Below are 20280 nucleotides of genomic sequence, written 5' to 3'. Positions count from 1 at the left end.
CCATTCTATTTTGTTTTAGCTCCCTTATCAAAGATTAGATGGCTAGAGGTCTGTAGGTTCATTTCTGGGTTTTCAATTCTATTCCACTGGTCCTGAGGTCTGTTCTTATGCCAATACCAAGCTGTTTTGATTACTATGGCTTTATAGTAGAGTTTGAAATTTGGTATTGATATTCCTCCAGCAGTGTTCATTCCATTGAGGAGCGTTTTTGCTATTCGCGGTCTTTTATTGTTCCATATGAATTTTTGGATTGCCTCTTCTATTTCCTTGAAGAATGAGGTTGGAAGTTTGATAGGTATTGCGTTGAATTTGTAGACGGCGTTGGGAAGTTTAGCCATTTTCACGATGTTAATCTTTCCAATCCAGGAGCAAGGGAGGTTTTGCCATTTTTTAAGTTCTGTGTTAATTTCCTTTTTTAAGATTTTAAAATTTTCATCATAGAGGTCCGTCACTTCTTTAGTTAAGTTAATTCCTAGGTATTTTATTTTTGTGGGGCTATTACAAATGGAGTTGCTTTCCTAATTTCAGAAACACATTTCTCATTGTTGGCATCCAGAAAAGCCATTGATTTTTGGGGATAAATTTTATAACCTGCTACTTTGCCAAGTTTTGAATCAGCTTGAGTAATTTGGGAGTGGAGTCTATGGGATTCTTTAAATACAAGATCATGTCATCTGCAAAGAGGGAGAGTTTTATTTCTTCTTTCCCTATTTGGATCCCCTTTATGTCTGCATCTTGTCTTATTGCTGTAGCTAGGCATTCTAATACTAGATTGAAGAGAAGTGGAGAGAGTGGGCATCCTTGTCTTGTTCCTGAGTTAAGAGGAAATGGCTTTAGTTTTTCACCATTGAGTATAATGCTGGCTGTAGGTTTGTCATATACAGCCTTTATTGTATTGAGGAATGTTCCATGGATTCCTAATTTTTCCAAAACCTTCAACATAAAGGGGTGTTGGATCATGTCGAATGCTTTTTCTGCATCTATTGAGATAACCATGTAGTTCTTATTCTTTCTCCTGTAGATGTGATGAATAATATTAATTGATTTGCGTATATTGAACCAGCTTTGCATCCCTGAAATTAATCCTGTTTGATCTTGGTGTATGATTTTTTGGATTAATTGTTGAAGTCCATTGGCCAAAATTTTGTTGAGAAGTTTTGCATCAATGTTCATCAAAGAAATGGGTCTATAGTTCTCTTTCTTTGATGAGTCCCTGCCTGGTTTTGAGATGAGGGTTATGATGGCTTCATAGAATGTGTTGGGTAGTGAGCTTTCTCTTTCAATTTCATTGAAGAGTTGGAGGAGTATTGGTGTGAGCTCTGCTTTGAAGGTCTTGTAAAATTCCGCTGTAAAACCATCTGGTCCTGGACTTTTCTTAGTTGGGAGGTCTCTTATTGCTGTTTCTATTTCAATGCTTGATATGGGCCTGTTAAGCTGGTTTAATTCATCTTGGTTTAGTTTTGGCATGTCAATATTTGCTAGGAAAAGGTCCATTTCTGTCAAGTTCTCAAACTTGTTAGCATAAAGTTTTGAGATGTTCTGAATCTTGGTTGTATCCGTGGTGATGTTTCCATTCTCATCTCTGAGTTTATTAATTTGGGTATGTTCTCTTCTTTTTCGGATAAGATTTGCTAAGGGTCTGTCAATTTTGTTAAGTTTTTCGAAGAACCAACTCTTTGTTTTGTTGATTCTTTCTATAGTTTTTTTGGATTCTAATTCATTTAATTCTGATTTAATTTTGATTATTTCTTTCCGTCTACTGGATTGGGGTTTATCTTGCTGCTCTTTCTCAAGGAGGTTTAGATGTGTCATTAAATTGTTAGTTTCAGATCTCTCCAATTTGTTGATGTAGGAGCTCAGAGCTATAAACTTGCCTCTGAGTACTGCCTTTGCTGCGTCCCAGAGGAGCTGGTAATTTGTGTGTTCATTTTTGTTAAATAGCATGAACATTTGAATTTCCTTTCTAATCTCTTCCATTACCCACTCTTGATTCAGCAGCGTGTTGTTCAGCCTGCATGTGATACCAGACTTTCTTTGGTGGCTTTTGGTGTTGAGTTCTAATTTTATTCCCTTGTGGTCAGAGAGAATGCAAGGTATAACTTCAATGTTTCTGAATTTAGACAAGTTTGTTTTGTGGCCTAAAATGTGTTCTATTTTAGAAAACGTTCCATGTGCTGCTGAGAAAAATGTGTATTCTGATGCTGCTGGGTGAAATGTTCGGTAAATGTCTGTTAAGTCTAGTTGATCTATGCAGCTGTTTATATCTGCGGTTTCTCTGTTGAGATTTGCCGAGTAGGTCTATGTAGTGGGGAGAGTGGTGTGTTAAAATCCCCAACAATTAATGTCTTTGGATCTATATGGGATTTGAGGGAAATTAGTGTTTCTTTGATAAATTTGGGTGCTCCATAGTTTGGCGAATAGATATTTAGAATTGTAATATCCTCCTGAAGGAGAGATCCTTTAATTAGTATGTAGCGACCTTCCTTATCTCTTCTCACGAATTTTAATTTGAAGTCTATTTTATCAGATATTAGGATTGCAACTCCCGCCTGTTTATGGGGGCCGTTTTCTTGGTAGATTTTGTTCCAGCCTTTGACATTGAAAATGTGTTTGTTTTCACGGGCAAGATGTGACTCCTGCAGGCAGCAGATAGAAGGGTCTAGTTTTTTAATCCAACTAGACAGTCTATGTCGCTTAATTGGAGAGTTCAGTCCGTTAACGTTAAGAGATAGGACGGAGAGATATTTGGGAGTTCCTGCCATGTTATCCACCTTCTTGGGTGCTGCGAAAACTAGGTTCTTCCTATGGTTCTTGAAGTCTCAGTTTGGGTGCAGTTTCTTGGTCTTTGTTGCAGTCTTGTTGGTTTTCTATGTGTAGGATATCTTTAAGAATCTTTTGTAGGGCTGGTTTGGTGGAGATGTATTGTTTCAATTTTTCTTTGCTATGGAAGGTTTTTATTTGGCCTTCAGTTATGAAGGAGAGTTTAGCTGGGTACAGTATTCTTGGTTGATAGTTGTTTGTTTTTAGGGCATGGCATACATCATTCCAGGCTCTTCTTGCTTTGATTGTCTTTGATGAGAAAATTGAGGTGATTGTAATTGGTTTCCCTTTATAGGTGATTACCCAATTCTCCTTGTCAGCTTTAAGGATCTTTTCCTTGCTCTGAGTTGTTCTTGTGTGCATTTTAATGTGACGGATGGATGACCTATTCTGGTCTGGTCTATTTGTGGTTCGAAAAGCTTCTTGTATCTGTTTGGGAAGTTCTCTGCTAGGATCCTGTTACACAAATTTCCTAGACCATTAACTGCTGTTTCTAGGTGCTCTTCCACACCCATTAAACTTAGATTCGGCCTTCTGATGGTGTCTTCCATGTGTTTGATATATCTATCATATTTCTTGGACTTGTCTTGGATGGTTGTATGTTCTTTCTCTATAATATCTAGGCTGTCTTCAATCCCTGAGATTCGATCTTCTGCATGGTCTAACCTGCTGTCAAGACTCTCTACTTTGTTTTTTTATCTCTTTTCCTTCTAATTGTTCAGCTTTGATGGCTTCAAGTTCTTTATTGAAGCTCTGTTTTAGGTCTTGTATGAATTTCTTTACATCCTTAATTTGGTGTTCAGTGTTTGTTCTCAAATCACTTAGTTGATTGGTTATGGTTTCTTTGGACTCCCATTCCTTCGGTTGGGTTCCATTCAGCATTCCCTTTGTGGTCTCCCTGACTTCCTTCAGCTCTTTGTTAATGGATTCCATGAATGCCTTTAGTGATCTTTGTGTATTCTCTACCTGGTCTCTCAATTCCTGAATTACTCTTTGATTAGCTTCCTCCCGTTTGTGGGATTCCTGCAGTTCTCTTTCCTCCCGTTCATGGGATTCCTGCATTTCTCTTTGAGTGTTCTCAGCCTGCTCGCGCCATTCCTCCCTTTCTCCTTGAGTATTCTCAAGTTGTTCATGCAAATCTTGTATCAGTTTTTGAGTAGCTTCCTCATGCTTATGATATTCCTGTATAAACTTTTGCAATGCCTCCTCTCTCTCCCTATCACGCTCATACAGAGTCCTTTGTAAGTTGTCAAACTTCTCATTTATCATGTTTGCCACCAGTGTTTGTAGAGCTATTTGGGAACTTTCCTCTGGATTGTTCATTATCTGATCTGACCCCTGATTATCAAGATTGGGAATTGAGATACCCGGATTTGCCATTTTTCTTGTGTTTTTCCGGCTTACTCTGCCCATTTGAGATGAAAATAGCACCAGTTTTGTGCTAGAACACTATCTTAAGGCAAACATCAACCAACGTTTGCATTTATACAGTCAATAGTCTATAGATACAATCTAGTTCAACAGATATATCTATTCAACATCAAACAACTATATGTTAATGGGCTTCGAACCTCAGAGAAGAATTTGGAAAAGCAGAAATTTTTAGGGTTAGGGAGAGATGTGGGTAAAAATAGGAATAGATTGGTGTGGGGAGGCACAGGGAGAGTTAACTATGTCTTAATCTCAATGCAGGAAATACGTTGGGTATGATGTAAGTAGAGAGAGAGAGAAAAAGAAGAAAGGGAAATGGAAATGAAAAGAGACCAGAAAAAAATAGAAACGTAAAAATTAATATAGTTATGGATATTGAAAGACCATCTATTTAGAGAGGAATGTGAATATATTGAGAAAAAAGGAGGGTGATAGAGGAGATGTGAAAAACTTAAAAAAATAGGTATAAAGAGGTAGTACTGCTATTAAGGAATTTAAGTCTCAGAGGTTTTGGATTGAGTAATAAATTTATGGATTAAGTGTGTAAACAATGGGGGATAGGGTCTACTAGTTAACTATGGGTTTATCTGAGGATGTGCCGGACAAGAGTTAAGTCACATACAGAAGAACAAAAGAGAGGATAAGGTTAAAAGGATAAGAAAGGGAGAAAAAAAAAGATCAGAAGTTCAGTAGAGCTAGACAAAAACCAAAAATATAATTAAGAAAGAAAGAAAAAGAGAAAGAAGACAAGAAAAGAAAGGAAAACGTACATTCATGAATTCCTAAAATAAAAATTATAAGAGGGAAAAAAAAGTTCCTGGTAAACACTTATTTTTGCAAAAAAGGCAATAATTAAAGATTAATAAAAGTTTTAGAAAAGGAAAAAAAATTTTTATGTATATAAGGTACCAAAAAAAAAAAAAAAAGAAAAAAGAATAGAAGAAAAACAGAAAAAGTTCTTTGATTTTTTTTTGATTTTTTTTGGAGGGGTGGGAAGAATCCTGTATCTCCCTTTTGTCTGTAACCAGCCTCTTGTTGGAGTCTCTGGTCAGCTTGAGGTCCTGTGGCTTGATTGGTTTCTTAAGTCAGTTTTTTCGAACAGGCAGAAAAATGCTCTGCTTTACCCAAGATTTTGAGATCCCCCTCCCAGGTTAGTTTTCTGGGAGGGTGATCTGCTTTGAGAATCACAAAAGAGGGGTGATGAGGCTAGGTTCTGGTAGAGTTGAGGCCTTTCAACACACAGTAGCTTTTCCCTGGGGCTATTTTGTGAAAAACCCACAGAGCCCAGCCTGGAGCCATTCTCAAGGTTTCTGTTTTTCAATTGATTGTGGTGGCTGCTAGAGGGAGGGGCAGCCTCTGGCTCTGGTTACCCAGTGAGGCAAGGCACTCCAATGGCTGGCGCCTGAGCTGGGTGACTTTTCCCTGGATGGAGCTGAGTCTGGCAGGTCACTTCGCCATTAAGTTCTTGTGACCTGCTAAATGACTCGTTTTATTCCAAGGCCTGAGTTGGAGCTAGCAGCTCCTCTGAGCTTTGTCGGTATCCAAGATGATCACCGGTGCTGGGGGGGGAGGGGTGGCCTTCCCTGCTCTGCTCCCTGAGAAGGATTGAGGATGTCAGGCTTCTCCTCACGCAGTGTCTTGGATCCTGGGTCGTCTCTGGTTTGCAAACTGCAGGATGAAGATGTCCGCTCCTTGTCAGTTCTTGCTGGTGTTGAGTAGAATCCTCTCGCCCGCTGTGTCTGGCTCCTTCGTCCCGGACTCTCTGTGTGAACGCTCAGGTATGGCCGCTGCTGCGGTCGCCGCTGCGACCTCGCCGCCGCCGCGGCAGCTGCTGGCAGGCACTCAGATGTGTCTTTTTGCCTTGGCTTCCCCTCTCTTGTCTAACTCTCTGTCCTGTGATGGCACACTTGGTGTGATTCTCTGGCTTAGGACTGTTCACTGGAACTCTAAAACTGCTTTCTATGTGAGAGCTTGTTCAGATTCCAGCTTCTCCTCCGCCATCTTCCCGGAACTACTCTTGCATTTCTCTTATTTCTGGTGAGGTCGGGCATTTCTTCATGTGTCTATTGGCAATCCTTCTTTCCTCTTCACAGAATTTTCTCCGTAAGTCTTTTGCCCTCTTGTTTTTATTTATTTATGTATTTTTATTTTGAAAATACTGTACAGAGGAGTTTAAATTACATGGGCAAGATAATGAGTACATTTCTTATCAAGCATTTTAGCCTCCTCCTTTGTTTACCCTTCCCATCCCTTCCCATATTCCCCCCTCCCCCCAATCCTCCTCACCCTCCCATGAAAGTTGTAAAATTCATTTTCGACATAACGACTTGTACATCTCATTGTTGCAATGTAGCCCACTTATTTATTGGACAGTTTTTTTCTTTGAGGATTTGTTGTTGGGGGATTTAATGTTTTAAGTTCCAGGTATAGTTCACATATGAGAACCTTGTCCATTGTATGGCTAGTGAATATCTTCTCCCAATAAGTAGGCTTTCTATTGATCTTGCTAGCTATATCCTTTGCCATGCAGAAGCTCTGCAACTTAATGCAATCCCATTTTTCCAAATTTTCTTTGATTTGTTGTGTTTCTGTGTCTCTTTTAAGAAACTTTAGGCTTATGCCAAGGAGACCTAGTAATGATTTCAGACCTGCAATGTTTTCAGAGTGCCTGCTTTGACTCCGAGGTCCTTGATCCATTTGGATTTGATTCTGGTGCAGGATGACATTATGGATCTATTTTTGATTTTCTACCAGTGATTAACCAATTTTGCCAGCACCATTTACTGAAGAGGCTGTCTTTCTTCCATTCTATTTTTTTAGTTCCCTTATCAAATATTAGATGTCTATAGGTCTGTGGGTTTATTTCTGGGTTTTCAATTCTATTCCATTGGTCCTGAGGTCTGTTCTTATGCCAGTGCCAAGCGTTTTGATTACAATGGTTTTGTAGTAGTGTTTGAAATTTGGTATTGATATTCCTCCAGCACTGTTCTTTCTGTTAAGGATTGTTTTTGCTATTCAGGGTCTTTTATTGTTCCATATGAATTTTTGGATTGTCTTTTCTATTTCCTTGAAGAATTATGTTGGAATATTGATAGGTATCACATTGAATTTTAGATAGCCTTGGGAAGTTTTGCCATTTTCACGATGTTGATCCTTCTAATGCAGGAGTATGGGAGTTTTTTTTTGCTACTTTCTAAGTTCTGTTTTGATTTCCTTTTTCAAGTTTTTAAAGTTTTCATCATAGAGATCCTCCACTTCTTTGGGTATGTTAATTTCTAGGTATTTTAATTTTGGTGGGGCTATGACAAATATAGTTGTTTTCTGGTTTTCAGCACGCTTTTCTCATTGTTGGCATACAGAAAAGCCATTGATTTTTGAGGGTTAAATTTATACCCTGCTACTTTACCAATATTTTGAATCAGCTTGAGTAATTTGAGAGTGGAGTCCGTGGGATTCTTTAAATACAAGATCATGTCATCTACAAAGTGGGAGAGTTTTACTTCTTCTTCCCCTATTTGGATCCCTCAAATGTTTGCATCTGGTTTTATGGTTTAACTAGGCATTTAATTCTAAATTGAAGAGAAGTGGAGACAGTGGACATCCTTGTCTCATTCCTGAGTTAAGAGGAAATGGCTTTAGTTTTTCACCATTAAGTATAATGCTGGCTGTAGGTTTGTCATGTAGAGCCTTTGTTGTACCTAGGAATGTTCCCTGGATTCCTAATCTTTGCAGAAGGGGTGTTGGATCTTGTCAAATCCTTTTTCTGAATCTATTGAGATAACCATGTGGTTCTTGTCTTTGCTCTTTTTGATGTGATGAATTATATTAATTGATTTGTGTATATTGATCCAACTTTGCATGAAATGAATCCTGTTTGATAGAGGTGTATGATTTTTTGGATGAATTATTGAAGTCGATTGGCCAAAAGTCTGTTGAGAATTCCTGCATTAAAGATCATCCAAGAAATGGGTCTATAGTTCTCGTTCTTTGAAGACTCCCTGCCTGGTTTTGGGATGAGGGTTATGATGGCTTCATAGAATGAGTTAGGTAGTTAACTTTCTCTTTCAATTTCATTGAAGAGTTAGAGGAGTGTTGGTGTGAGCTCTTCTTTGAAGGCCTTGTAGAATTCCACTGTAAATCCATCGGGATCTGGGCTTTCGTTAGATGGGAAGATTCTTACTGCTGTTTCTATTTCAATGTTGGATATGGGCCTGTTAAGATGGTTTAACTCATTTTGGTTTAGTTTCTGCATGTCAATATTTGCTAGGAAAAGGTCCATTTCTGCCAAGTTCTCAAACTTATTAGCATAAAGTTTTGAGAAGTATTCCCTTATAATGTTCTGAATCTTGGTTGTTTCTGTGGTGATGTGTCCATTGTCATCTCTGAGTGTATTTATTTGGGTGTGTTCTCTTATTTTTCTGGTAAGATTTGCTAAAGTTCTGTCAATTTTGTTAATTTTATCAATGAATCAACTCTTTCTTTTGTTGATTCTTTCTATGGTATTTTTGGATTCTAATTCTTTAATTCTGATTTAATATAAATCATTTCTTTCCATCTACTGGATTATGTATTATCTTCCTGCTCTTATTCAAGGAGGCTCTCAGATGTCTCATTAAATTGTTGGTTTCAGATATCTACAAGTTGTTTGTGTTGGAACTCAGGGCTATAAACTTGTCTCTAAGTACTGCCTTTGCTGTGTCCCAGAGTAGGTGGTAATTTGTGTGTTCATCTTTGCTGAATATCATGAATATTTGAATTTCCTTTGTAATGTCTTTCATGACCCACTGGTCATTCCACAGTGTGTTTATCAGCCTCCATGTGTTACAGGACTTTCTTCGGTGGCTTTTGGTGGTGAGTTCTAATTTTATTACCTTGTTGTGTGAGAGAATGCAAGGTATAACTTCTATGTTTCTGAATTTGGAAAAGTTTGTTTTGTGACCTAAAGTGTGGTCTATTTAGGGAAATGTGCCATGAGCTGCTGAGAAAAACGTGTATTCTGATGCTGCTGGGTGAAATATTCAGTAGATGTCTGTTAAATCTAGTTAATCTATGCAGGTGTTTAGATATGCAGTTTCTGTGTTGAGTTTTTGCCGAGTTGATCTATCTAGTGGGGAAAGCGGTGTGTTAAAGTCCCAAACAATTAATGTCTTTGGATTTATGTCAGATTTGAGGGAAAGTAGTGTTTCTTGAAGAAATTTGAGTGCTTGGTTGTTTGGCGAATAGATATTTCAAATTGTAATATTCTCCTGAAGGAGAGATCCCTTAATTAGTATGTAGCAATCTTCCTTATCTCTTCTCACTAATTTTAATTTGAAGTCTATTTTATCTGTTATTAGGCTTACAACTTCCGCCTGTTTATGTGGGCCGTTTGCTTGGTAGATTTTGTTCCAGCCTTTCACATTGAAAATGTGTTTGTTTTTATGGGCAATATGAGACTCTGGAAGGCAGTAGATAGAAGGATCTTGCTTCTTAATCCAACTTGACAGTCTATGTCGCTTAATTGGAGAGTCAATCCATTAATGTTGAGAGTTAGAATTGAGAGCTGTTTGGGAGTTCCTGCCATTTTATGCCCCTTCTTGGGGGCTGCAGCAACTGGGTTCTTCCTATGGTTCTTGGATTCTCAGTTTGAGTGCGGTTTCTTTGCCTTTATTGTGGTCTTGTTGATTTTCTATGTGTAATACATCGTTAAGTGTCATTTATAGGGCTGGTTTGGTGTAGATATATTGTTTCAGTTGTTCTTTGGTATGGGAGGTTTTTATTTGGCCTTCAGTTATGAAGGAAAGCATAGCTTGGTACAGTATAATTGGATGATAATTGTTTGTCTTTAGGGCATAGCAGCTCTTCTTGCTGTAATTTTCTCCACTGAGATATCTGAGGTTATTTTAATTGGTTTCCTTTTGTAAGTGGTTGATCTTTTCTCCTTGACAGCTTTAAGGAGTTTTTCTTTGGAATTGATGCTGTGGGGATTATAATGTCACGGTGGGATATCCTGTCATGGTCTGGTCTATTTGGGGTTCTAAAAGCTTTTTGAATCTGAATAGGTCTATCTTTTTGCATTTTTGAGAAGTTTTCTGCTTGGAAAATGTTAACCAAATTTTCTAGACCATTAACTTCTGACTCTAGGTGCTCCTCTACACCCATTATCCTCAGATTAGACCTTCTGAGGCTGTCTTCCAAATGTTGAATAGATCTAGCATATTCTTGGATTTGTCTTGGATAGTTGTATGTTCTTTCTGTATAATAACCTCGCTGTCTTCAGTCCCTCATATTCGATCTTCTACATGGTCTTCCATGCTCTCAAGACTTTCCACTTCGTTTTTAATTTCTTTTCCTTCTATTTGGTCAGCTTTGATGACTTCAAATTCTTTGTTGGAGCTTTGTTTTAGATCTTATATGAACTTCATTACTTCCTTAATTTGGTGTTGTGTTTATTCTCAAATCACTTAGTTGATCGGTTATGGTGTCCTTGGATTCCCATTCCTTCTGTTGGGCTCCATTCAACATTCCCTTTCTGGTCTCCCTGACTTCTTTCAGCTGTCTTTTATTGGATTCCATGCATCTATTTTTGTGCTAGAACACTATTTTAAGGCAAGCATCAACCAAAGTCCTGTAGTTGCACAGTCAAAAGTCTGGGCATTTTGTCAGTATCAATTTCTTGGCCTTTGTCATTATCAAAGATGGCTCTCTCTGGTGGTTGGAGAGGGGCCACCTTCCCTCCTCTGCTTTCTGAGAAGGAGTGAGGATGTCAGGGTGCTATTCATGCCAGAAGCTTGGTGACTGGGCCCTCTATGGTCTGTGATTGCAGCATGAATATATCTGTTCCTTGTCAGTTCTTCCTGGTGTTGAGTAGAATACACACACTGTGTCTGGCATCTTTTTGACTGGACTCTCTCTGTAGGCATGGTGACTCTGGCCTCTGATTCTCAGATCTGTTTCCTTGCCTGAATATTCCATCTCTGGCCAAACTCTCTGTACTGTGATGGCACACTTGGTGTGATTCTCTAGCCTAGGACTGTTGACTGGAACACTAAAACTGTTGTCTACATGAAAGCTCGTTTAGCCTAGACCTTCTGCCATCTTCATCCGAACTCTAGATTATGACTTTTTATACTCTAACTTGGGACAATGATCTGCTTTCAGTTACTTTCCTCTCTTCTCCTTATTTTGCCCTTCCACTTACATAATTTTTATTTAAAGAAACATATTTGACCTTATATTTCTACATTCTTTAAAATTATCTGAATTTCTTCATACTTCTGGCAGACTCCTATATCTTTCTCAAGGGAATATTTTGTCACTACCATTTTTATCCTATATGATATTAGATATCTTCCTGCCTAATTCAGTGCAAGATATAAATTACACTCATTTAGATATTTCAACACGTGTACCACCATAAAATCCTTTCTTATGAAGAAATCATGATTTTAGTATTTCTGGGGAGGTGTCATCTGTCATTTTTGAATGACCCTAAGTGATACTTACATGCAAACATTTTCAAACCAATATGCCATTCAGTAGATGAACGAATCAACAAAATGTGATATATATGTATATATATATATATATATATACATATATACGTATATATATATAACATTTTGTTGATATATATATATATATATATATATATATATATATATATATGGTTGAATTCTATGCTTCCAATTCAAAAGGAAATGGAAAGATTTTTAAAAATCCTGCTAAATAAAATAAGCCAGACCCAAAGAAACAGATTCCATAGTTTCCCTCATTTGTAATAATAGGATATGTATAGAATAACACTAGCAGATGCGCAGAATGGCTCAAAAGCTTTGCATATAGGTCCATTCAAGATCATGTTGAGCAAAATAAACATCTAGATATGGAAATAGAGGTTTTTCTTTGTGGTTGTTTTTTTTTTTTAATGTACTATGTGATTCCTTTTTTCTTTTGTGTTTTCCCCTATAGTTTATCCCCTGCTGTATTTGACTTCAGTACTGTGTGTATTGCACATGCATTTATCTTACTTTGAGAACGTAAGATGAACAACAAATTGGGGAGACAAAGGACAAAGGGAAAACCAATGCAATAGCAATACTCACAAGACAACATGTTGGAAATTTATATTACAACTTGTGAGGGGTTTGGGGGGAAAAGAAAAGTGTGAGAAAAATGAGGTAGTGGGTAAAATTTCGACATGTTATGTATTCACTACCTTACAATTAATGCAACCCCTGTATATATCATCTTAAAAATAAAATTAAACAAAAATAAGTTACATAAAGTATAATTTCACTGTATTGCTATAGTAAATATTATCCTATGTGCATTACCTTTTAAAAAATGAACACTATTTGGCATCTAATTTGAATTAATTACACCTTTCTTTATCAGACGTTCATCAACTTGAATGTTATCCAAATATACAATATTTTCACAATATATGTCATAATTTTCAAAAAAATTATAAGTTAATATTGTCCCATAGTAAAACAGAAGACAGTTTAATTCTCTGGAAACTCCTAACTTTTAAAACTGAATAATTGTTAAAAGGACAGAATATATGTGTTCTTCAAAGTTCTTACAAATACTAACTACTCATTTTCAAATTCTGAACATTCCATATCAGAGATATTCAAAACAGTACCTGTTTGTATGATATTTAATTCTGCAATAACTGCAGTTTCTAATGGGGTGCTACATATTGAGAAATCAACAGAAAAAATAGCCACATTCTGGTGGAGGATATAACTACCAAGTATGTGTAATAATTAATTCCTCAAGAGTAAACATTTGTTCATCAGAGTAATCCCAACAGTTTCCAATTTGTATGGTGCACCTTAAAATTCCCTTAATTCACATCATAAATAGCTTATCACTATTGTGAAAAAATACTACACTTGTGCTAATATGATGCCTTTCCTATTGTGGAAAGCACACTACACTAAACTTTGTTACAACATTTTTCTGATTTCTAGAAATCAGAGCACTTGCAAATATTATTTATATTTTTATCTATCATAGATATTCAGGAGGCTAAGATCAGAAGATTATGGTTCAAAGCCCACCCAGTCAGGAAGATTCCTTAGATTCTTATCTCCAATAAACTTCTCAGGAAAAGCCAGACTCAAGTGGCACTGAGGTTGAAGTTGTAGGGCATGAGCCTTGAGCAAAAACCGGCTCAAAGAGAGTGGCTTGGCCCAGAGTTCAAACCTGAGGACAAACCAAAAAATAAAACCAACTCCAACCTCGCATTTTTCTCATTGTATACAGAGGCATGTAATTAAGGAAATTTCTTCCTGTATTACAAATAGATAGAAGAACCAAGACCTCACACAATTACTGTCTTCATACCATGTTACACCAAGGCCTCAAAAAATTGCTTGTTCTAAATTAATAAATTAATATCATCCATTTGTTGGCAACTCTGTGCAGATTATTCACACTATCTCATTTTATACATGAACTGTTGGAATTATCAATTAACTAAGTTCTAATTATACCTCGCTTGAAAGAATATTTTAAGCAAATAAAATGCCTGATTCATGTGTGAATTTGTCAATTAAAACCTCTACTTAAAAAGAATTTTGTAGTATCCTATAGAATATGAAATTAGAAACAAAACCAAAATATTTATTTTAAATATGAAATCTAATTTAGCAAGGTCTACAAAGTCCTACATTAGATGAACTTTGTATTTTTCCAGGCTTAAGCTTTTGTAATCCTTCATTATTTCTTTGAAATCCAACAGAATGATGCTTATTTTTTCAAATTTTTGATTGGGAATCATGAGCCATTTTGCATCTAGGAATGTTGTGTAATGCAGAGAGCATTTAAAACACAACTGAGGATTAAAAATGAGTTGCATTTCAATAGGAAACTTGCCTTCTCAAAACATAATGACAAAATTAGCCCAAACTTCCAACTGTGTATTCCTTTCTTATTGTTTGGTTTGTTTCATTGAGACAAAATTATACTACCTGGTCCACGGAAGGTATCACTATGTAATCCCACTCTCTAATCTCCTGTCTTAGCTTGAGTGCTAGAATTCTAGGCTTGTATCAAATTGCCCTTCCATAGTTTGGTGGTTTATTTAATCTAGATACAGACTAGCAATTCTGAACTTCTCCTATGATCTTATTCATTAGACTGACTGCTCAAGTTGTTTATGTACTATTTTCAAAAATGTTCTATCATTTCACACAGGATATGAACATTTTCAAATGCACCTGCAGGGGTCTCTGATTCATTCTTCCATGGATCCAATCCCTTTAATAATGATTACTTGACTTTCTTTTTATCTCTGGTCCCTAGGTATGTAATATTATCAAACTTTGAATAAATTTCACTTGAGGACTTTCTAATATTAAAAATTATCACTTGATCTAGTCTTACTCAGGATATTTTTTCTATTGTTTTCTAACATTTCTCCATATTCTGAGAGTTGTTTTATTTGTGCAGGTGTGTTTGCACATATATGTGCCTCTGTGTGTATGTGTATGTTTGTATGTGTGTATGCAAAAGCCTCAGCAACCTCATTCAGCAGTCTTGCTCATGACTAGTATTCCATCACTTGAGTTCACGCCTATAATTCTAGGTACTCAGGAGGCTGAGATCTGAGGATTGCAGTTCAAATCCTGTATGAGTAGGAAAGAAATGTTCTGAGGCACTTATCTCCAATTAACCACCAGAAAACTGGAAGTGGCGTTGTGGCTCAAGAGGTAGAGCACTAGTCTTGAGGTGAAGAGTGGAGAGATATTTCCCAGGCTGAGTTCAAACCCTGCCTCAACCATCAAAAAAAAAAAAGAAAGAAAAAAGATAAAAGAAAGAAAAAGAAATGAGATCTTGGCCACCAGTTCATTGCTAGTATAATTCCTGCTTTCTCACCATGGACTTTTTTTCAAGTTAAGTCCATGCTCTTATATCTAACTTGCTTTGGAACCAGAATTATTCTTCAATTGTACATTTTACAAATTTGCGTGATTAGCAACTATGATTTAGAGATAGAAGTTGAAAGAGAGTGGCCTCATCGTTCATGTTCCTCTTAGTATTAATTATTTCCCTATGTCACTCCCATAGATCTACATAATGGCCTTGGCTTTATTGGTTCAATGTTGTCTTATTTGCAGAGTCTTCTATAGTATATTGAACCATTATACTTAAACACAGAACTTTTCTTTCTCTTATTATTCCTATTGTTTCTTCTACTGTTAACTTGTGTACACTTGGGAAATAATTCACAACACACACACAAATAAACTTTTCTGAGAATCTTCTCCAAGTTAAATTTAAGTTAAGAGCACTTATGGAATTTGAAGTTAATGTACTCATGGATAATGGTTTCTTTTATGTTTTTATAGTAAAAAATAATGTACAGAGGGCTTAGAGTTACATAAGTAAGGTAATGAGTACATTTCTTATTGTTACAACCTCTTTTGTTTTTCCTGTGTTATCCATTCCTTCCCCATCTGCCCAATTCCCCCTCCCCTGCACAAGTTGTAAAATTCGTTTTCTACATAGTGTCTTGTTCATATCAATGTTACAATATGTCATCCGGAATCTTTGTTTCAGCATTTTGTTGTTTCCCTTCCCCTTCCCACACTAGAAAAATGTATTTGCAAGATGCAGGGCACCAACATCATATCCAGTGAAAACAGGAGTTATATCATGCGGGAAGAACATGGAGGAGAAACGAAAAAATCACATAGTACATTTTAGATACATTAAAAACAATTTCAATAAAGAATAAAACAAGTTGTGTCCCTATCTTGGGTTTCATTTTTCTTAACATTATCTTATATGGCCATATGTACATGAATAATGTTTTTATGTCATTTAAATTTTATATTTTGTATTTACTAAGTTGTCTCTGAAAGGCGTGTTACCTCATGTCCAAACATGTCTTTGTGCTAGTTCTATGAAGCCTGAAAACATTCATTTTACCTGAAGAGGGTGTCTTTCATCAGTTTTTTTAGCTCCCTTATCGAAGATTAGATGGCTATAGGTTTGTAGGTTCATTTCTGGGTTTTCAATTCTATTCCAGTGGTCCTGAGGTCAGTTCTTGAAGATTCCTCAAAAGACTCCACATAGGGCTACCCTAAGACGCAGCAATCCCACTTTTGGGCATTTACCCAAATGTTCACAAACAAGGCCACATTAGAGGTACCAGCACGACTATGTTTATTGCAGCCTTATTTACCATAGCTAAGGTATGGAACCAAACCAGATGCCCCTCAGTAGATGAATGGATCAAGAAAATGTGGTATATATACACAATAGAATCCTATGCCTCCATCAGAAAGAATGACATTGCCACATTTGTTAGGAACTGGAAAGACTTGGAAAAATTATATTAATTGAAGTAAGCCAGGCCCAAAGAAACATAGGTCCCATGGTTTTCCTTATTTACAATAACTAGTATATGTCTGAGTCAAACAGAAAAGGTCAGATAAGTTGATGTTAGGGAAATGAACCCTAAGATATGTATTCGAATGTTTTTTGTTCTTTCATGTGACTTTTTCTAACATATTTATAAGATGATTTCCTTGTTGCTTTTTATGTCCCTTCCCCATGGGATAACAATAACCCCTGATTTCACTGTATTTGATGTCAGTATAATTTCTGGAGGGGAACAGAAAAAAAACAAATCATTTAAATAGGGATACAGGTGGACCCATTGCAACAATGAGATGTACAAGTCGTTATTTCAAAAACGAACTTTACAACTTTGTTTTTGGGCGGAGGGAGGATTGGATGGAGGGGGGAAGGGAGGATGGGAAGGGGAAACCAAGGAGTAGGATACATTGCTTGATAAAAAATGTACTCATTCCAGATCTTAGCTATGGTAAATAATGCTGCAATAAACATAGTTGTGCTCGTAGCTTTAGTGTGGTCTTGTTTGTAAACATTTGGGTAAATGCCCAAAAGTGGGACTCCACATCCCCTCCAGCATCTGTTATTAGAGTTCTTGATTATACCCATTCTAACTGGGGTGAGGTGATATCTCAATGTTGTTTTGATTTGCATTTCTTTTATGTCTAGGGATGGGAAGGAGAAACCAAGGAGTAGGCTACAATGCTTGATAAAAACTGTACTCATTATCTTGCACATGTAATTGTAACCACTCTGTTCAGTATTTTCACTGTAAAAAATATATATTCATTGTTAGAAAAAAAAAGAATCCAAGCTTGAATAAACTGTCCCTGACTTTTTTCGAGTGTGTTCTTTATTCATATAAAAATTGTCTGAAAACTTCTTCTTGAAAGTATTTCAAAAGGAAACAATGTGCCATTTGAAGGCCAGCATAGAACAAAAGGAAATAAACATTGTTTTAAAAGATTTCTTTTGTAAGGAAACAAAGACTTGGAGGTTTTAATTTGTCTTATGCATGGATATTTCACTATTGAGATGATTCTGTTGTTGCAGGAGTCACTTATTAATTCCTTTAGTCTTGTCCTGAATTCTCCAGCACAATTAGTATTCCAAAAAAGCAGGATCCAGTGAGTATGATCAGCAAAAGGAGCCTGTTCTCAAACCAGTGCTTTATGGATGGTCCCAAAGAAATATGTGCGTTTTTTTTTTCTTGTTTGTTTGTTTAGTTTGTCCTGGTTCTGGAGCTTGAACTCAGAGGCTGGACCATGTCCCTGAACAAATGTCTTCCCTGGCCAACTTCCGCCAAAGCTAGGACGCTACTACTTGAGCCAAACTCCACTTCTGGCGTTTTTGGTGTTTGGTTACAGATAAGAATGTGACAGACTTTCCTGCCTAGGTTGGCTTTGAACTGAGAAAGTAAGAAAGCCAAGTGACATCAATTGTATCAAGATTTCTGTTTTGAACCAAGAAATACTAGACAACGTTTACTATAAAGCTAATATTTGACAATTTTTAAAAGAAAAGAATATGTCTAACAAAGAATCCATAACTTAAATAACTCCACAAATGAATCATTTTGGACGCATTTTTTCATCTGCTTGGGAAGATAACTATTGACTTCATAGATTCCTTTTGGGGAAACAGTCATATTTGCCTGTTGTCACTGGCTTTGTACACATGCATACTATCCATGCTTCTAAGGGCCCTACATAAAGGAAGTCTTGAAATTCTCAACAATATTTCAATAAGATGCTCCAGCCTAAGGTTAAGATTTTAGGTGAGGACATTTATCAACACTCCTGATTCAGACTCTACTTGATATAATTTTTAATCAATAGTTTGTTTTTAGTTTTGCTCTTTGTAAATTCACATGCACCTATGAAAAATTGTGTGGCCATCCCAATAATATTCTCAAAGTACCTCTTAATCATGACTCATAAAAGTTGTATTATATTACAACAAGGAAAAATGCTATAAATAAAGAAAGCAATAATTAAATATTAATGATTACTAAAATAAAAAACAAAACAATTACCAGGGTTTTCAGTATTTGAAGTGTACATAGTAGAGTTTACTATTTTCTCATATTCCTGTACATTTAAAACTGGATAAAGCTATCAGTAGCCTTTAAATTTACTCACTAAGATTACTATTTATAGTTCATCTCATCATTTGTATGTGGATTATATCATTATTTGTTCATCACTAACATATAACGTAAAGGAGCCCTGAAGATTTAACAGAAACCATGTACTTAAAATCTTAACTCTTCACTCTGCTTCTTTACACAGTCTTTGCAACTTCTCATTAGTAAAGTTTCTATAAAATCTGAAATGTACATACTTACTAGTACATGCTACCAGAAGTATTATATACTTTATCAAAAAATTTTATGACCTGCCAAACAGTCTTAATTTTGCCATATATAAGCAAATCCCAAAATTAAACATATTTAAAATATTAAAACTTTTAACAAACGTTAACATTTGCTGCAATGATCATTATGACAAGTGCCTTTTGTAGAATAATTGAATTCCTCCTCCTACAAATCTCATGAACAACAAATATCTGGAATTATTTTGTTTTTGATATGTCAATCTTGACTTTATTCTTAAATGTGTGCTTATGTAAGCAACACATGGTTCTAAAATTTCACAATTCTTTTGAACTTATTTTTGTTGAATTGTCAAGTTTAAGAAAATCAATTACTCTTTATATATAAAAAATGTTTTGTGCTCAATTTGGCTGCACATACACTAAAATTGGAACATACAGAGAAGATTAGCATGGTCCCTGCACAAGGATGATACACAAATTAATGAATCGTTCCATATTTTTACAACAAAAGATGCTGGAAGGGATATGGCCAGAAGGGAGCCTACTGCATTCTTGGTGGGAGTGTAAACTTGTTCATCCACTTTGGAAAGCAGTTTGGAGGTTCCTCAAAAGCCTCCACATAGAGCTCCCTATTATACAGCAATCCCACTTTTGGGCATTCTCCCAAATGATCACAAACCAGTCCATACTAAAACTACCACCACAACAATGTTTATTGTAGCATTATTTTCCATAGTTAAGATATGCAACCAACCCTGATGCTGCTCAGTAGAAGAATGGATCAAGAAAATGTTCTCTCTCTCTCTCTCTCTCTCTCTCTCTCTCTCTCTCTCTCTCTCTCTCTCTCTCTCTCACTCACTCTGTGTGTGTGTGTGTGTGTGTGTGTGTGTGTGTGTGTGTGTGTGTGAATGTACACTTACACAACCACTTTGGAAAGCAGTCTGGTGAGTCCTCAGAAAGATAAATATTGACCTTCCTTATGGCCCACTCATACCATTTCTAGGCATCTATCCTGAACAACAGGTACCAATATTCAAGGACAAATGCACTTCCATGTTTATTGCAGCACTGTTCACAATAGCCAGGATATGAAAACAACCCATATGTCCCACCAGAGATGAATGGATCAAAAAACTGTGGTAACTATACACAACGGAATATTTTCCAGCCATTAGAAAGGACAAAATAATGGCATTAGTAGGGAAATCAATCAAGCTACAGGAAATCATGTTGAGCGAGGTAAGCCAAAAGCAAAGAGACAAATGGCACATGGTCTCCGTGTTAAATCCAAAATGTAAGGTGATATGACAAAATTAACAACACTTAAGAAACCAAGAA

The 20280-nt window shown here is 36.4% G+C and overlaps 1 non-coding gene across 1 annotated transcript; it reads left to right on the top strand.

Annotated features, from left to right (window-relative positions):
• Positions 1-19337: 19337 nt before the first annotated feature.
• LOC138823871 (U6 spliceosomal RNA) lies at positions 19338-19443 on the top strand. Its single transcript, XR_011370937.1, has one exon. It is a non-coding gene; the product is annotated as a U6 spliceosomal RNA (small nuclear RNA).
• Positions 19444-20280: the final 837 nt, after the last annotated feature.

This window comes from Dipodomys merriami, unplaced genomic scaffold, assembly GCF_024711535.1.
Source record: "Dipodomys merriami isolate MVZ:Mamm:240054 unplaced genomic scaffold, mDipMer1.0.p SCAF_124, whole genome shotgun sequence".
Taxonomy (NCBI): Eukaryota; Metazoa; Chordata; class Mammalia; order Rodentia; family Heteromyidae; genus Dipodomys; species Dipodomys merriami.
Note: the sequence above shows the minus strand (reverse complement) of the source record. Positions and strands in the feature narration are given on the sequence as shown.